Raw genomic sequence first — 18,047 nt, 5'->3', positions numbered from 1 at the left:
TTTACAGGTTTTCAGTGTGCATCACAAACATTAATCTAAGATCTAGCCCATAGCACAGTTTTTAAGAGCTTGTAAAAGGGCTTCAGCTTATACATGCTGGGTTATTTATTTATTTTTAACAAGGAAATTCGTCGTAATAGAGTTTTTAAACTGGTTTAGCAAATTGAGTTGTAGCTCCTCAGTCTAAGGCACTCCATGACAATGGCCACAAAATTGGTTTCTTTTCCCTTCTGTTGGTTGAAATTGCTGCAAATGTCCAGGAGAAATACAGCTCCACAGGCAGGTGTTCATTATCATAGAAACGATGGAAAAGTCTTCCAGGATGCCTCACTGGCGTTATCTCCCAGTTATTTGTTAATCTCATTTTTTGTGTCTTGTAAGCTGCTCACTGAGGGAAGGCCAAGGGTTTCTGAGGCAGAGCAGAGCCTGACAGGGGTTGTGCTCTTACACACTTATATTTCAAATAGGATCTTGTTCCCTGAAAGAAATAATTTCTTTTGTTCACTGCAGGAAGAAGTCAGATATATGAACAAGTGGTTCTGTGCTTTAGATGCAGCCTAATTTAACCAACAGAATGAGTATTAGGTTTAATTTTGTTCTGCTTGGATTTTCATCTGAATTCTAGAAAAAGTAATGATGATAACTTTAGACAAAAGAAGGGTTTGATTGTTTGATGTGCTTCCTGGCAGACAGAGGTGTGGTAAAACAGGCAGGATTTAAATGAAATTTAAAATAGAATTATCCCAACTGATATTTTGGGCATGTCTATAGGCTCCATGAATATATAGATCAATATGTTCTGTTAGCTTTGATTTAGGTACGTTTGTGAGGGTGTCTTGGATCTGGCTCCTCTGCAGGGTAACCTGTGACCTTGAAAGACAAGGTGCCATGGGAGCTCTTGCCTTGTAAATCTGTTTATCTGTGCACGTCACAGATAAGAGCCAGGCTTTGCAATGCCCCTTGACTGAACAAGTGACATTAATTCCATTAACTCTGGGCAAAAGGAGTGTTTGTATTGACAATTGGAAGGAGAGGGGTTGTGTATCTTCCCCCACCAAATATTTGGCTTGGGAATATTTAATACTTAATCCAGAGAATAGAAAGGGTTTATTGGAATTAAACATATGTTTGCCAAAACAAAATATTTCCTACAGCAATATTCTGTTAATTCATATCTAATAAGATTAATTAAAACAGAGGGGGAAATAAACTTTCAGGTTTTCATAGGCAGAGAAAACGCTGGGTTCAGCTTGGTTTGGATCATCAGACCCGAGTGCTGATGATCGTTCATGAAATACAGAAGAGTTTGTTGTCAGTGCTAACTGCCCCTGTGATCATCCCTGACCTGGGAACCAGTTCCCTGCTCCCTTTTCCAAAATCCCACTCTCCAGGTTGGTGTTCACGTCACCAACACCACGGGAGGGAGCGCTGGGCACCGCAAATTCCTCCTGCTTTTGGGAACTCCCAGGTGCTGCTGGAGGGGCTCTGCTCCCAGCCTGGCCTGAACTTCCCGTGCTCCTCGCCTGGATATCTCCCTGGTATCCAGCTTCCTTCCAGCCCTTCCCTCGGGAGGTTTCACTCATGAAGCAGCTTCACTCTGATGTCTTTGGGGCTGCCCCTCTGAGCTGCTGGGTCACAGAATCCCGGCATGGGTCAGGCTGGAAGGGACCACAGCGGCACAGGATTGTGTCCAGACAGTCTGGGATATCCCCAGGGAGGAGACCCCAGAGCCTCTCTGGGCACTGTTCCAGCCCGGGCCCTGCCCAGGGCAGCAGTTCTGCCTCCTGTGCAGGGCAATTGCCGGGCTCAGGCCCTGCCCGGTGCTCTGGTGCCGCTGCCGGGCCCCGGAGCAGAGCCCGGGCCCTGCCCTGAGCCCTCCCTGCAGCCAGGGACACCCAGGGCTGAGGGCCCCTCTCAGCTGGGGCTCCTCTCGAGGCTGAGCAGCCCCGGCTCCCTCAGCCTGTGCTGGGCACGGAGCTGCTCCAGGCCCTTCCTCAGCTGCGCAGCCTCCGCTGGAGCCTCTCCAGGAGCTCCCTGGCCCTGCTGGGCTGAGGATCCAGAGCTGGACACAGCACCCAGAGGTGCCCCCAGGGCTGGGCAGAGGGGCAGGGTCCCTTGGTTCTTTGTGGGATGGCAGTGCCTATTCCCAGCTGTCAAATTATGGCTAAGAGGAATTATTTCCTATAAAACACTTTTCCTCTGTGCCTCCTCCAAAGTATGAAGTGCACCATGGAAATCTCTTACTGCAAGTGCACCTCAGCTATTAGGGAAAAACCTACAACAAACTGCTATGGAAACCTGTCCAGAAATCTCCCTGAATGCAGCATGGAGCTCCCATGATGTGAACGCTGGGATGTGTTTTCAGTACCACTCTGATAAGAGTTAAATTTCAGAGGTGCTGCTCTGAACTGGCTTTGTTTCAGACATTAGAATAAACCCTCTCAAGCTGGTGGTGCACAGGAGCTTTGACAAACCAGTTCCAGCTCATCCTGCATTGAGCTGCTCGGATCTTCTGGCCCCAGGAGCCTGCTCTGTTTTGCTGCCAGAGCTCACCAGCCCATGGCAGGACTGGCAGAAGAGAAGTGTGCTTCTATCAGGGCTGGGATTGTGGATCAAACCCAGCCACATCAGCAATTTAAACCAAGAGGCCACTCTGTGAACAGCTGAGACATCACACACCTCCTGTTTTTAACCTCTCCTGGAGGTGTTTCTCCTCCCAGATGGTGGCAGGGTGGATGATTAGAAGTCATAATAATAAACTGCTGCTGCAAGATGCTCCCCTTGTTTAAAATAACCATCTCCTGCAAAATCCACAGTTGGGCTAGGAAATAATTAGGGTGATATTTATTTCTTTCTGTTCTTTCTCTCCTTAAAGGGTGGTAATTATAGTTGAGGATATTGCCCCACAGTTATAAATAACTTGCTGAATTTTCCTGAGAAAATGGGCTTTGGTTGTGGCTACTCAGATGGGAGCTCAGCACGTAACACTGTTTGAGAACACTGGAAAAAAAAGAGCTGCTAAATACCAGTGCTGTTTGTGAGAAATATATAAATAAGTGGCTGTTACACAGCAGGATGATGTACAGAGCAGCACAGAGTCATATATTGGCTTATCTCGTAGTAATGGCTCGATAATTGTGATAACATCAGAAATCACTATCACTCCTTGCTGAGAAATTACTTGTTACCATCCTCTTGCTTAAATATGGCTGGGAGAGTTCTGAAATTATTTTCAGCGCTGTTTGGAGGTTTCCCCTCATTTAACCTTCCAGATTCTAGTTATAAAAATAAAAAGCTTAAATTCCTGGTGATACCTTCCCCACGCTGAGCTGCCTTTTGTACACCTTCCCAGCTGGGTATAATATTGAGTGGGTTTTATTTTATCTTTCTAGTGTCTTAGAAGATCCAGTACCTTGATTTGTAAAAAGTGCAGGGAAAAAAAAGGTATTAATGGCTAATAAGAAATAATCTGTGGTTAACAGAGCTCATCCTTTCTTTCATGCTCTGTCATGATCTTGTTGCTTTCAAATGTTGGATTATCAAACTGCAGGGTCAGAGGTGATGAAGAAGAATGGTTTGTGAACCCCCTTGTGTCTGAGTAAAGAAGAATTACCTGCTTTAGTAGAATTTCCTGTGAAAATGAATCCCACCTCGGAGGTACCTGGGGGTCCTCTGGTCCCAAGAGGCCAAAAATATTGAGTGTTCATTCAGCAACAACAAAAATACTTCTCCAGCTTGAGGCCTTTAAAACATTGCTCCTCATTGCTGATGTTTCACAGTGTGTTCAGAAGGTAAGAAAGTCTAGTTTTGGGAAAATGAAGCTGAAAACAAATTCTGAAGTATTTGGCTCTTGCCTATGTCCTTAGGAGATACCTCAGGTAATCAGGTCCTAAATCAGGCAAAAGTTTTTTCCCCAGAGGGTGCTGGGCACTGCCCAGGCTCCCCAAGGAATGGGCACATTCCCAAAGCTGCCAGAGCTCCAGGAGTGTTTGGACAATGCTCCCAGGGATGCACAGGGTGGGACTGTTGGAGTGTCCTGATCAGGGCCAGGACTTGGACTGGATGATCCAGATGGGTCCCTTCCAGCTCAGGATATTCCATAATTTTATGATTATAAATTATCAGAAGCATGAAGACAAATTCCAGGGACATCCCACAGCCAGGATTTTCCATACCATGAAGACACCAGAAAGAAACTCTTCTCACTGAGAACTTTGTGCAAGTGGATTAGTGATAATTAATTATCAGGGAGGACAGATTCCTGTTGTTTTTTATTAGCAGGCGTCCACAGAGTGTTAGGTTATAACTAGAAAGGAGAAATTATCTCTGGATCCTTCTGTGCTTTGCAGCATTTCAGGAATGCTGCAGTTTACTTGATCCCACTGAGCAGTGGAAAGCGTGGGAATTGAGGTGAGGGATCACAAAATTCCATTCGCATTGGTGTAGGACTCCAAGCTTCCCAGCTTCTCCTTTCTTCCTTCAGCTGACATTGCCAGGAGACAGCAGAATGGAAGTTACTAACCTGAGAGAAGTTTCCATTAGATTCTCTTTCAAAAACCCAGACAGGGTCATTTGGGGAATAGCCTTTCAGCCATAAAATGTCAATGCCTGCTGAGGTGTGGGCAGGACATGCTCCATTTGCACAGCCCGAGCTCCAGCTTATCAGGAGTACATGAAACACAGGCAGCTGTGGGATAACTCCCTACCCCATGGAACAAAAATGTTCCACACCTCCAAAATTTCATTTAAAGTTCATCAGTATTAGGGACAGACCTTTAAAAATGGTGTTTCCAGAATATTCTTACCATTATCTGTGGTATCATTTCACCTGATTATCTGTGGTGTGACAAGGACTGGTACAAATGGGTGTTAGGGATTCATTAATTAGGGAGAGGAAATGTTGTGATTTGGAGCCTGAGGTTGGTGATCTTATTTTACACAATCACATCTCAGCTTAGGGATTGGGATCTTTGACTCTCTGTGCTGTTCTTGCCCCTCCTCCGTGGAGATGGGATGATCCCAGCTCTGGATGAGGGAACGCTACAGGGCAGTGTGGGCAAGGTCAGGTTTGCTCCGTGTGGGATCCCAGGGGGACAAATGCCAAGGGTCTGTTTGCTGGCCTCACTGGTGATTAATAAATGTACCGCTAAAGTGACCTGGAGTTTGTCATTTGTGCAAAGGTTTTTAACCTGATTGGCCTGAACACCTTCCAGATGTAACAGCATGAAGTTAGGGCTGGGTTAGGTCGGATTTTAGGAAAAGGTTCCTCCCCCAGAGGATGGTCAGGCACTGGAATGGGGAGATGATCACAGCCCCAAGGCTGCCAGAGCTCCAGGAGCGTTTGGACAATGCTCTCAGGGATGCTGAGGGTGGGATTGGTGTGTCTGTGCAGGGCCAGGAGCTGGACTGGATGATCCAGATGGATCCCTGCCAACTCAGGATATTCCATGATTCTACATCAGTCCCACTGCTGTTAAGTACTGGCACTTCCTAAATTAATGACACCCAGCAGCCTGTGCTGATAGATTGGCACAAGTGAGGGGCTTGGAAGGAACCTGTTTATTAAAAGGGAAGTTTTCCCCTTGGAAGTCTTTCAGGACTATTTGGTTTGAGGTTTTCTTTTATTCTTGGGCCTCTCAAATTTTCTCTTTATTTTTTATACTTTTAAATGAATCCATGCATATAAAAGGTGGGGGGAGAGAAGGGGCAGAGTCATTTGCAGAGGATATTGATAATTTAACAGGTCTGAGTGAGTTTTGGTGGTTCCACAAGAACCATGAGACTTTACCCTGACCAAACTCACCGGAGACGCCGATGGACAGCGCAGCCGGAAATTATCCTGGCAATTTGGCTGCCTGCCATGCTTTTACTGCCTCCTGCTAATTTCTGGACAGGATTGCAGGGTGGCTGTTGGGAAATGGGGCAGCTCCATGAACGGTGTCCTTTATTCCCAACGTGACTGTTGGATTTTATTTCCTTCCTGTCATGATAAGGCTCCCCCTGATACTCACATGACAACCCCCGTGAGCTGGAGCTGGGATCTGCTGGGTGAGGAGAAGCCAAAGGAGCCTTTCTTGTGTGTGTTTGGGCTGATTTGAATGTGTTTCCCTGCAGGGGAAATCCCACATTCGTAGAGGTCCCAGATAAAACCTCTCATTCCCTTTCCCATCAGAGAAGCAGCAGCAAGGAGAGAGAGCTGATGGCTGTCCCTGCTGCTGCTGGGTGCTAAAATAAACACTCCACTGCACACTGAAGTGGAAAACATGGAATTCTAGAGCTGCTCCAGGCAGTCAGCAGGATGGAGGGAACTTTCTGAGAGAATAAAATGAACGAGTGAAGAGTAAAACCTCCATTCAGAAGCGTGGGTGTGGGGAGGGATGGATGGAGGGGAAAACCAGCTGAAAGGAGGAGAAATACTCCCAGCAAAATGGCTCACCGTGTTTTCCAAGAACAAAAGTAGAAACCCACGTTGGGGATATGGTTTAATTTACAGAAATCTGAAGTTTTTATATAATCAGGGGCTTTACTGTGGCATTAGCAGTGTAAAATGGAATGTTTCAGAGGCTTTGTCACCTGCACGGTGTGTGCCCCCCTCCTGCAGAGCACCAGCTGATTCTGCTGTTCCACCCTGCTAATTTCTTCATTTCTACTGAGTTTGGTATTTAAATATCTGCCAACTCTCTGAGTTCCAACAAGCATTGGCATGAGTAATGAGTCAAATGTTAGAGCAGCATTATTCTTTGACAGTTCTAAAAGGATTATATAACTTGAATTTTAAATAATATTTTTGAAATGTGCAATTTAAAAGGTCCTCGTGTTCTGTAAATTGTTTAATTTTTCATCCCGTTTAATTGACATTGCAAAAGAATCATTAAGTCAATGATGATTAAAGCAGCACTTTTATGGATCAAGCTCTCTTTGGGGAGAAATTTAGTCACCATGGAAGAGATACAGACATGGATTTCGAGGATGCTGCAAGAGAAGCAGGGGCTGAACAGGCTTTTCAATAAATCTCTTCTAATCTGGAACCTCCTTCCAGTCAACCAAAGGCCAAGGCACCTCAAGAGTCAGCACTGGATAGTGTGGAAAAAACCCTTTGTGATTTTACAGGACACTTGGAAAGGAGGGAAGGGCTTCAGCCCAGTCAGAGCCAGATTCCAGAGAAGTGAGGGTGTAATCGAGTTATTAAGTGCATCCTCGTGGTGATATTCAGCTGATTCATTTTCCATGTAGTAAACTTCTGCTCCCACGAAAATAAATCAGGAATTCCGCTTGGTTTTGTGTTGTTGGATTTCAAAAGTGCATCCATGGGACCGTTGCTGGTTTTATTTTGACTAAAAATGATAATCTTTAAATCTATGATAGGTCCTGAAATGAGAAATAGCACCTGGAAGTGTTTTGGCTTTTAATTCTTCCCAGTCCTCTTAAATAATGTCTGTGTTTGAGTGATTTTTGTTCCTTTTGAAGCTGGGTAGGCATTATCCCATTATCCCATCCTGTGGAAAAGGGGAATGGTGTCATTACAGACTCAGCTGGATGAGTTTCACCTCAAATCTTGTTGTACATTCAAATATGGGTGCCAGATACTTGTGTTTTAAATCATCTGTTGGGGAGGTTCTGTGTAAGATGTGACCTTTACTGAAAATGAAACATGTAGGAAATTCCAAGTTCTGGGAAACATCAGTAGAACAAGTTGTGTAAAAGATCCTGAAGAGGAGAAATAAATTAAGTCAGCAATTAAGGAACGATAAATTCAGAAAAACATGTATTAAAATACAGCAGGTCAGGAAACTGTGCTGCTCTAAGAGGGTTTGTGATAACACAGAGTCAGAGCAGGATGGGATCCCAATAAAAATGAAACCTGCAAAGTCAGGAATGTCTCAGAGAAGATAAATAATTGGAAATAGAACCAGATTGTCTAAGAACAGAATATGTCTCAGCTTGAAAATTCGCTCCACATTTGTATGATGCAGAGATAATAACCAAATTTTAAGTTTTACTCCATTAAGTTCCTTTAAGCGATATCTCTGTTAAACAGCACGTTCAGCCTAAACTTCCAAATTCACTAAACCAAAGGTACAACATTATCAGAGAGAGGAAAAAGCCGTTTAAGAACAGGATTGTGAAATATGAATTTAACAATTAAATAGGCTCTAAGTTCTCAAACCCCTCAGTGAAACAATCTAGCAAAAGCTTGGAGAAACTTATACCTCGTGTTGAAGGGGAAAAAAAAAGGTTTGGCACTAAATATCGTGGTCACTGGTGATAAAGAAATTTTCCAGCCCTAGCGAGGTTTCTGGAGAATCTGGTGGCTCCCAGGCCACATTTGTTCAGCTGGTGTCATTAGCAATAATAATAAAGCAGAACCACTGGCTCCAAATCCACGATATCCCTGCAGAAATGGATAAATCTGGGCAAAATGTCAGCACCTACAAGGGAAGAAGGCTGATTGCCACGAAAACAAATTAGTCCTTCCCTAAAGATAAGGAAACCTGATGCTGCACATCTCTCCTATCCCTGCTGGCCCCATGTTCACTTAATCACATTCCCTGATGCAGATTTCTCCTGAGCTACAGTCGCTGTTTCCTCACTTTTCAGGACAGCCTCTAAATTTTCATTCATCTCTCTCCACTCTCCCTCTCCCCACCCCAATTCCTTGGCTGCTCCCACATGGAGGCTGGGGGGTCACAGCTGCCTGAGCTCCTGCCTGGGCACCATTCCCGTGACAGTTCCTGCAGGATTTTCCCTTTCTAGGTGGAGCAGTGGGCACTTCGACAGCCCTTTGTGAAGGCTCAGGGGTCACAGCCAGCTGAGCTCCTTGCTGGGGACCATTCCCATGGCAGTTCCCATGGGATTTTCCCCTTCCAGGTAGAGCAGTGGGCACTTCAGCAATCCTTAGAGCTGCAGTAGGATCCTTCCTCACCATCCTTATTTCCAACCCGTTCAGCTGAGTAGAATTTGAGGAACCCCAGCAGGGATTTCCTGCAGCACAAGCGAATTGGGAAGCGCAGGTAGCGACGGGAGCCTCGAGCTCGGTCCCTTTGTTCCAGCCCCAGGATCAGGATGGAAAGCCCCATCCATCAGTGCTCCAGTTCTGCTGATCCCCTTAACTCCACTGCTGACTGCCCTGTCAGATGCATTTGTTTTACGAGCCAGGACCTCAGCCAGTCTTAGTCAAAGCTCCCACAGGCTCTTTGCAGGATCTGATGCTCTGCTGGGGCCGTGCCAAAGCGTCTGCATGGCGTCTTCCTGTCCTGCTTCTATATGGAGCGGCTTGGCACTTATGGGAGAGAGGCCAAATGAACTTCAATAGTGCATCAATCCACAAAACCTTAATTGTAACTTCAGTTACTCCTTTGGAGGGGAGCAGACGGGTCCTTGATAAAGTGAGAGGACTTTTTAAGCCTCTCTCCAGGTTGATACGGACAAGGTGGGGAGACATAAAATGTTGCAGGGCAGGTGAGGGGGAGGACGTTTCCTGAATATCTGAGGGCAAGATGTGACCAAGGTAGATTGAAAAAGGCCTTTAATGGGATGTTTGCACCATTTTCCTCATCCCTTGAAAAATCCCTATTTTTCCCTGCTGATTTATTTCCCACAGTGCAGTTTATTATCTCTCCAGAGAAGAGAAAAAACCCCTCTTCTTTACAAGAATTTGGGATTCAAGTACCTCTATTTACTCTCCTTTTAATCCCTGTCTTTCCATGGGGGGCTGATAAACCTAACTTTGGAAACAGGGTCTATTTTAATGGTTTTGAGCAAGTGTAAGGAGCATATAAATACAGAATATTTTAGTGAATGTTTTGTGTCCAGGGCAGTTATGCCCATGCTGGACATCTTTCCACCATGGCTCTTGTCTGTCCTTGGTATTTGTCTTGCTCTGTAACAAGTCCTTGAATACAATTTTTGATGTATTTCCCTGGCAGAATTCACTGTCAGTATTTTAGGGAGACTGAAATATTCAATTGTTGGGAAGAGCATTTTAGGACAGCGTTAGGATTCAACCAATGCTTCCTGAGTCCTGAGTTTCCTCACAAAACCACGGCTCCTCACTGCATTTTTGGGGTAGAAAACCAACCTAAAAACTTCTAAAAAACTCAACTGCAAAATCTGAACAGTTCTTTGGAGCCTGCAAGCTCCTTCTCCATCTCAGAGCTTTGCCTGCTGCTCTTGTGGAGCTCCAAGTCCCAAACTCTTGTTTGTGTCTTGTGCTGCCATTTGAATGAGCTGCAGTGGATTCAGGAGTCTCCATCCAGGACGTGATCCATGTGCTCCCTTCTGCCTCGTGTTGCGGCCCTTGCACAATAAAACTTCTGGAGGAAACGGCCGATGCTAATCTTATCTTAATGGCTCTAAAAACGTGGCTACAAGGCCTTGCACGAGGGAAGTGGGATCTGGGAAAGCTCAGCCTTGACTGTTGTGGCAATAATTTAGCAAGTTTTATGTTCATTCTTTATTTTCCATTTTACATTTGTGCTGTATTTTGCTATTAGTAATTTTTATAATAAATTGCTGCCTTGGAAGTGTTACTAAGGATACAAAAACCATCCTTTTACTTTCCTTGAAGGTTTGGCAATGTCCGAAATGTTTTCATTGATTCGGGTGCATGAGCTGCTCCTGAAAAATCCAACTTCCTTTTTCCCCCCTTCTTTTTGTTTTGATATTTTATTTAACAGCTCAAGTTTGCTTCTATTTCAGAAAAGCTTTATTTTAGCTCTTCATTGAAAATTCTATCTAAACACTTTTGCTTTAGGATGTATTTTTTTGGGTAAAATATTTCCTGGAAGAGAAATTTGGAATACTAGCACATATGGCCTGCTTAGGATCTGATTTCAGCATTGCTCAGAAGAAGAAGAGAGGCAGAGCAGGATGAGAGAAATTTGGTGGCCATTGAGTTCCTGTCTGGCTGGAGCTGGGATGTTTTAGCCCTTATCAAAGTTGGGAGAGCAGCTCCAAGCCAGCCATCGGAGGGATTGGATCAATACCTGGCAAAGAGCCTGAAGGTCAGATAAAGTACTTAGGCAGGCAGGATGCCAGGCTAAAGAGATGTCAAGAAAATCAATTAGATCCTAAAGAAAGAGCAGCCAGCTAACTAAAAATCCAATCTTGAAAGGCTCTTGATATTTTGAAGCCAGCTTATTACTGTTCCTATATCTTTATCTGGCTAATAAAATTACCTTTGTTAAGCAATTAAAACCAGACTGGGGTCATGCCAGGCGAGCACAGTACAGCCTGGGAACACCTGTGTGGGACCAGATTAGGCACAGCTACAAGTGGGGGGGATTAAATGGAGCAACTTTGGGGGCAGAGCATGACACAAGGGCGATTCAGCTGCCCTCCTCCTCCCCTATCGATCTCTTTACCTTTGTGCTCTTGGACACTTTCTCCTCCGAGTGGTAATGGAAAAACGGAGCCTTGGAGTTTGTCTGCTGATGCCAGGTAGTTTGCTTAATAAATTATGGCTGTCTGAAGTCAATAAAGAGAAGAGAAATTCAGAGGGGTGGGTCTGCCTTTTCTTTCCTCTCCTCTCCCTGCTTCTCCTTTTCCTTCCTCTCCTCCCTCCTCTCCTCCAAACCACAGTGATGGGAAGGAGCAGCATTTTACGGGGTTAGCAGTTGGAAAGATGGACTTTGTCAGCTTTCCAGGGGTGGGATTTCACCTCCTTTGTGCAGGACTGAACACATCAGTTAAAGGTTCTTGTTGCTCCTAGTGATGTGTTCATGGAATCAGAGTCATGGGATGGTTTGGGTTGGAAGGGACCTTAGAGATCACCCAGTTCCAACCCCATAGTTCCAACATGCCACCCTCTAGGTCGTGTTTGGTGGCGTGTTGGTGTCATTAGCCAGGGTTTGGGTTGACTGAAAAATGCCAAGGCATGGGTATTTCCACACAGGTTTTATTATCTGTATTTTGACCGACAATTTTGGGTGTTGCTAACCAGGTGCTGGAAACATCCTGTGGCTGGCCTGTCCATCCATGTGGGAATGTGGATGGGAATGTGTGCATGGACATATCTCCCCCTCACATCACTGGGACAGACTCCCAGAACAGAAATACTACTACTGCTACTACTGCTACTACTACTGCTACTACTACTACTACTACTACTACAAATCCTTTCTTCATTCTGACCTTATGTGGAGACACAGAATTCAATACATATTAATGAAATCAACAAAACCTGTCTGTACATAATTAATAAGGTTATTTGTTTTATGCAGGGCCTTGCTGGATGACTGAGGAATCAGAATAAGGGAGGGCACATATAATGGCAATAGAAATCTGTTGTGTCACTGAGGAAAGGGCTCAGGGTTTTAATTTCTTGCTTGTTTTTCTGCTCAGATGAATTTTGTGATAACCTCGATCCACAGTTTCAGCACATGCACCAGGTTTTAATTAATTGGAGCCTTCTTGTTGCCAATGATCTCACTAACAAAATATTATAGGAAATAAGTGGTGTAGGACTTCTGAGACTTCCTGTCCAAGCCCTTGGTCTCCTTGCCAGGACAGATCTGTAACATTCTTGTCAGTATTCATTAAGATCATTTTCTTATTCACATCCAGATTTCATTGGCTGGCCTACAAATGAATCCAGTACCAAAGGATATGAAATCTTTCAGAATTTGAAAATGTTGCATTTTGAAATCTTAAAACCAATAAACAAAATCAAACCACTGCCCCCACTGCCAGTTGTGACCTGCATTGGACAGCACTTCTCAAATGCCCAAATTTAATATTTATAAATAAAAATGCGATTGAATCTCCCATCCTCTCTGCCTTTCCCAAATATCTGTGCATTTCCCACAGGACCAGCTTTATTTGGATGAGCTGTGTTTTTAGGAAGCTGGTGAGGAACTCCACGTATTTACCATACATAAATACGTATATTTGTGTGTGTGTGAGCTAAAGAGTACTGCAAGCAGCAGACAAAATAGTACTTTTGAAGAGTGATGGCAGTGATGTATGCACAGTAAATTAGGAGGATTGTGTGAAATCCTTTGTACTATTCTGGTGATCAAATGTAAATCTTTACAGGGAGTGAAAGTCACCTCTTATTAACCTGGAGCCAAGTCTTCCATAGGAAATAGGGAGAAGGCAATTTAATTAAGGGTAATAATTTCATCATTAAATTTTTGAATGTTAGTAGATCCTCTTGTCTTATCCAGACTTTGTAAACTTGTGGGTTTTATAAATTTCAAGTGACTCTGAAGGCTTAGGACATAATTTAGTCCTGACAGTTTTGATCTCTGCTTCATCCACAAGCCCTGGGGAGTTCCTGCTGGGCCAGGACCACAAGGTGTCTACTGAGAAATGTTTCCTTTCTTTTCAGTGTAATCACTTTCCATAAAGGATTATTTTTTTTCTTTCTGCCAAGAAAACAGGTGCTTTAGGGTTATAAAAATATAGCAATGTGGGAAAGTCTGTTCTGGCAGTGACAATGTGATTTCATCACCTCTAAGAGGATGCACAGATAACTGGCCTCTTGTCAGCTGTTGCACCTGAAGTGTAAGAACCCTCCCCAAGACAGCCCAGGATTATCCACAGGAAAGAAACCAGGAGATTTCTGCCTGCCTTTGTGCTTTTCCAACTCCTACAGACATATTGTGCTGCTGAGTGTTTGAAAGTTAATTCAGTTTTCCTCGCAATTCTCCAAATTGTTTGGGTGCTTTGGCACAAGAATTCACCAATTAAGAAACAAGCAAAAAGACTTTTAAATAAAACTTACCACATTTGTTCAAGTCATTGAAAAGCAGGAAATTACTGTTGCTCTCCAAAAAGCAGCTGTGTGTATACAGTGACATTTTATTTAATGATTGAAATTATAGCATAAATACACATTGTATTACTGGTTATTCCCATTTGTGTTACAATGCTGCAAAAGGGCTGGAGCAGAGATGTCAATTCAACCAGCCAGGCTTTCTCCAGGAGCAGCAGAAGCCCAGACCTTGATGACATTAAGAAATATCAATTGGTTTTTAAATGCTGATGTTGGAAGAGTTTTATATTTACTTTTTGAATCTTCCCGTTCTGGCAGCTGGGCTGCTGCTCCCTTGGTGTGACTTTCTGTTGGTGTTCAAAATCAAGGTGAAAAATAATGTTTTAGGAGTTGTAGAATAAAAGAATCAGAATGGTTTGAGTTGGAAGGGACCCTAAAGCCCATCCAGTGCCACCCCTGCCATGGGCAGGGACACCTCCCACTATCCCAGGCTGCTCCCAGCCCCAGTGTCCACCCTGGCCTTGGGCACTGCCAGGGATCCAGGGGCAGCCACAGCTGCTCTGGGCACCCTGTGCCAGGGCCTGCCCACCCTCACAGGGATTTCTTAATATTCCATCTAAATATCTCCACTTCTAATTTAAAACTGTTGCCCCTTGTCCTATCAATATCTGCCCTCGTAAAAAAACCACTCTCCCTCTTTTTCATCAGCCCTCTTGAAGAACAGGAATGTTAATGTTAGACTTGCAAGAAAAAATAATTCCAGGATTCTGTGAAAGCCTTGCTCATATCCCTGCTGTGGCTCCTTCAACCCCTTTAGCTCATGGAGTCGTTGCAAACTCCACCACAGGTGAAACAACAGAGGCAGCTCCTACCTGAGCCTTGGTTTATTCAATGATGGCAAGTGCCTGAAATTGTAATTCCAAAGGATTAATTCCTTTGGAAAAAATGTGGCTGGAGCAGTTGTAGAGCTCCCTGCTTAGGAAGGGATCAGGAGACGAGTAGGAAAAACTGTCAGAACCTCAGCTCTCTGAGGAAGCAGCAATTCAGCTGGAGACCTTCATCCCTGCAGAATGCCTGGAGCGAGCTCCCGAACAGCCCGGGAGTATAACAAATAGATGGGGATGTGGTGTGAGCAATGCCTGATGAGGAATGGACTGGGAACATGCACTGTGGCACTAAGGTCATGCTGTATTTTAATTATAGTGAGGATTGGAAATGATCTGATTACCTGCATGGCTCTTCCAGAGAGAGAATGAACAGCTTTGCTCAGGTGCACAGGGCCCAGCCTGGCTGGGCACCGGGCTGGAGCAGAGCAGGGAGCTGATGGAGCTAAACCCCTGCTCCTCTGGAAACGTGTGCCTGCTGAATTCAGAAAGAAATAGGAAATGGCAGAAATCATCAAATTTCAGAGGGTCTGGAGGGTCAGTTCTATGAGGAGCAGTGATACAACTATTAAAATAACAACTTTCTGGAAATAAAAATTTAGGACCCATGTTGCACCATGAGGATGGGAATTTTCTAATTGATGTAAAGGCATTGTGTTTCATTTTAAGAGCTGAGGTGTTTCTCACTTTGGTTCTGTAAATGTTTGAACTTTTTTTGGCTGCATATGTGAAATGCAGCAGAAACCTCTTGCTTATTTTTCAATCTGGAGAGCTCAAAGACATTACTTGTGGTTAATTTTCCAGCCAAGAGGATTTCAGTCATGTGAGGGAAAATGGCACAGATTTTATTCAGTCCATCAGCACTGATAATACACTTGGAGAGAACCATCTGCATTGATGGGATTGTATTAATATACAAGTGCACATAAATCAATTTTTTTTCCTGAACCACCACTTGGTGAGATTTTTTAAGGGTATTTGGGATTAATTTTATTGTTGTTCTAGGAGAAGTAAGATAAGGACCAGTCTGTAACATTGGAAAACAAGAATACACCAGCTTTGCTTTAAAATGCTTCGTTGGTTGGGGATTCAATGTGAGAACAATCTGAATTATGTCTTGGAGATGGGCAAGGAAATGATTAAGTGACTCTATTTCTATGCAGATTGGGGCTACGTAATTAAATACCTACTTACAGACAAAAGCAGAGATGAAATTGCTTCCTCAGTTCAGGGAAAAAAATAATAGGAAGGGCTATAAAATGGTATGAATAAAGAAATAAATGGGAGCAGTAAATGGCCAGTCAATAGGGTGTTTTGGAATTAGAGAGGGTCAAGCCAACCTGATCTTTATTCTATTTTTAATTTTTCTGAGAGTGCAGGTTAGGCTGAAAAAGAGACTGTAATAAACCTAAACTTAAATAAAGCATTTGAAGTGGGGCTTGTTTGAAATGTTGATTAAGAACTATAAATCATTATCTGGCACATATTAAATAAGTTGAGCTGGCAGCTGTCTGGTTTCAAATGGGGGATTTAAAGAGATAACTGAGAAATAAATTCCTGGTAAGGGAGACTTTTAGGTTGGTTCTAGATGTTCCTATCAATGAGCTAGAAGGAAGCAAGAAATCATTACTGAGCATCACTAAACCCCTGGCAAATGGCTTTATAGAGAGGTTATATATTTTTAGGTGGAGAAGATGATGTATTGGTCTTATCAAAATTGTGCAATGGCCTCATCTATAATGAACTCTGTGGTGTATAAAACATTGAGCAGATACAGGCGTGGTGCAGGCCAGGAGGGCAAGCTGTAACTGGGCAAAGCCGAGGTGCACTTGTTAAAAATGGCTGTGATTAATCACTGTTCTCATGGGCTCTGGGTGCACGGCCACGTTACCTTTGATTTCTACCTCACTGCTGTCTGGTTTGGAAGCAGGGGATCCGCTGTGTTCTCTTGGTGACTGAGGGTGGAGATATCAAATTAATGTGGAGCTGGAAACCCTGAACACCTCCTTCTTCACTGCCTTGCAAGAGGCTTTTGCAGTCCTGTTCTTGGTTGTGCTCAGGGAGCCTTTGGTGTGCCCCAAAGGGTTTTCAGTGTATCAGTGGAGAGGTGCATTTTTCTAGGAAGCGGTAATGCAGGTGGAAAGATCAGGGAACGGCTGTGCAATAAATTCTGGATAAATGAACATTTGCCCAAATGAACTAAATTGCAGCTAAGGAAACTAAGCTGCCTTTGGCCTGGGAGTGGGTCTGAATGTGCTGTGGATTTTAAAAAGGGGCTTGAATTGGTGTTTGGGGTTTGAAATATGGAAATACTGCCTGGTCTCCTGTGTGTCCTGCACCCCTCCCTGCCCCCTGTGCGTTCCCGTGGCATCAGCTGCCGTGCCCAACGGGGCCATCCTGACCCCTCTCCCCACTGTCCCTGTTCCTTTTCTACCTCACTCTCATTCCCAATCCCAGCTGATTTCACAGAATCCCAGACTGGTTTGGGTTGGAAGGGATCTTAAAGCCAATCCCACCCCTGCCATGGGCAGGGACACCTTCCACTATCCCAGGTTGGTCCATGGCCCATCCAACCTGGCCTTGGACACTTCATATCTATTAACAGTTTATATTCAAAGAGTATTCAGTAACACAGGACACAGGTGTAGAGAAAATGCTATATACTCATAGTTTCCCCTTTCTAGTAGAAGTGCTGAGTAAACAAGACTTAGTGATTTTCTGGGCATCCCCTCCAGCACGGAGCAGACACAGATCTGGCTGGCTGAGCACTTGTCTGAAAGCTCCTTCCTTGGATCCATGGCATTAATTCAGCTGCCTTCATATGGCTGCTTTCCTCCTGGATCAGTTGGTGTGCTCTGTAAGCTGCCTGCTGAGGCACTGTGTCTGTACTGCTCCATGGAGAACGCTGCCAGTCCCGCTGGATTTATATCGCTGATTTCCTGGATGCTGAGCTCGTTTCCATTATAATTCAATGTCCTGTCTCCATCCCTCTGGTCGGGGTGCACGGCACGGAAATTGTTTATGTTGTGGAATGACCTCCCGACATTGATGCGTGAGGAAATTTTTCCAAAAATCCCTGAAAAATACGGTGCAAGCTGCAAGAAATTCAAGGAACCAACTGGGATAAGGGAAACCTTCCAGAGCGGCCAGAAGTATGGAAGTCTTTCCAAGGATTTGTGTCATCCAGAGGCAATTGTGTGGTGCTCAGCAAAGATTCCTACAGGACAGTCACACTTGGAATTCCAGCAGATTAGCCTATCATCAAGTCATCAGGATCCTGCTCTTTGAATAAACACAGCTGTTGTTTTCCAAGAAACGTGGCAAAGAGCAGCAAGGAAAAAAAGGGGACAATTAGTGCTGCTAAATGCCAAGGAACTCAGGCTGGCATCGCTCTGGTTGGGAGAGTTTGGCTTTCTGGAAAGCCCTTTTTGCAACAGAGGAAAACC

The sequence above is a fragment of the Coloeus monedula genome (genome assembly GCF_965178545.1).
Source record: "Coloeus monedula genome assembly, chromosome: 7".
NCBI lineage: Eukaryota > Metazoa > Chordata > Aves > Passeriformes > Corvidae > Coloeus > Coloeus monedula.
This window is presented reverse-complemented; position numbering follows the sequence as displayed.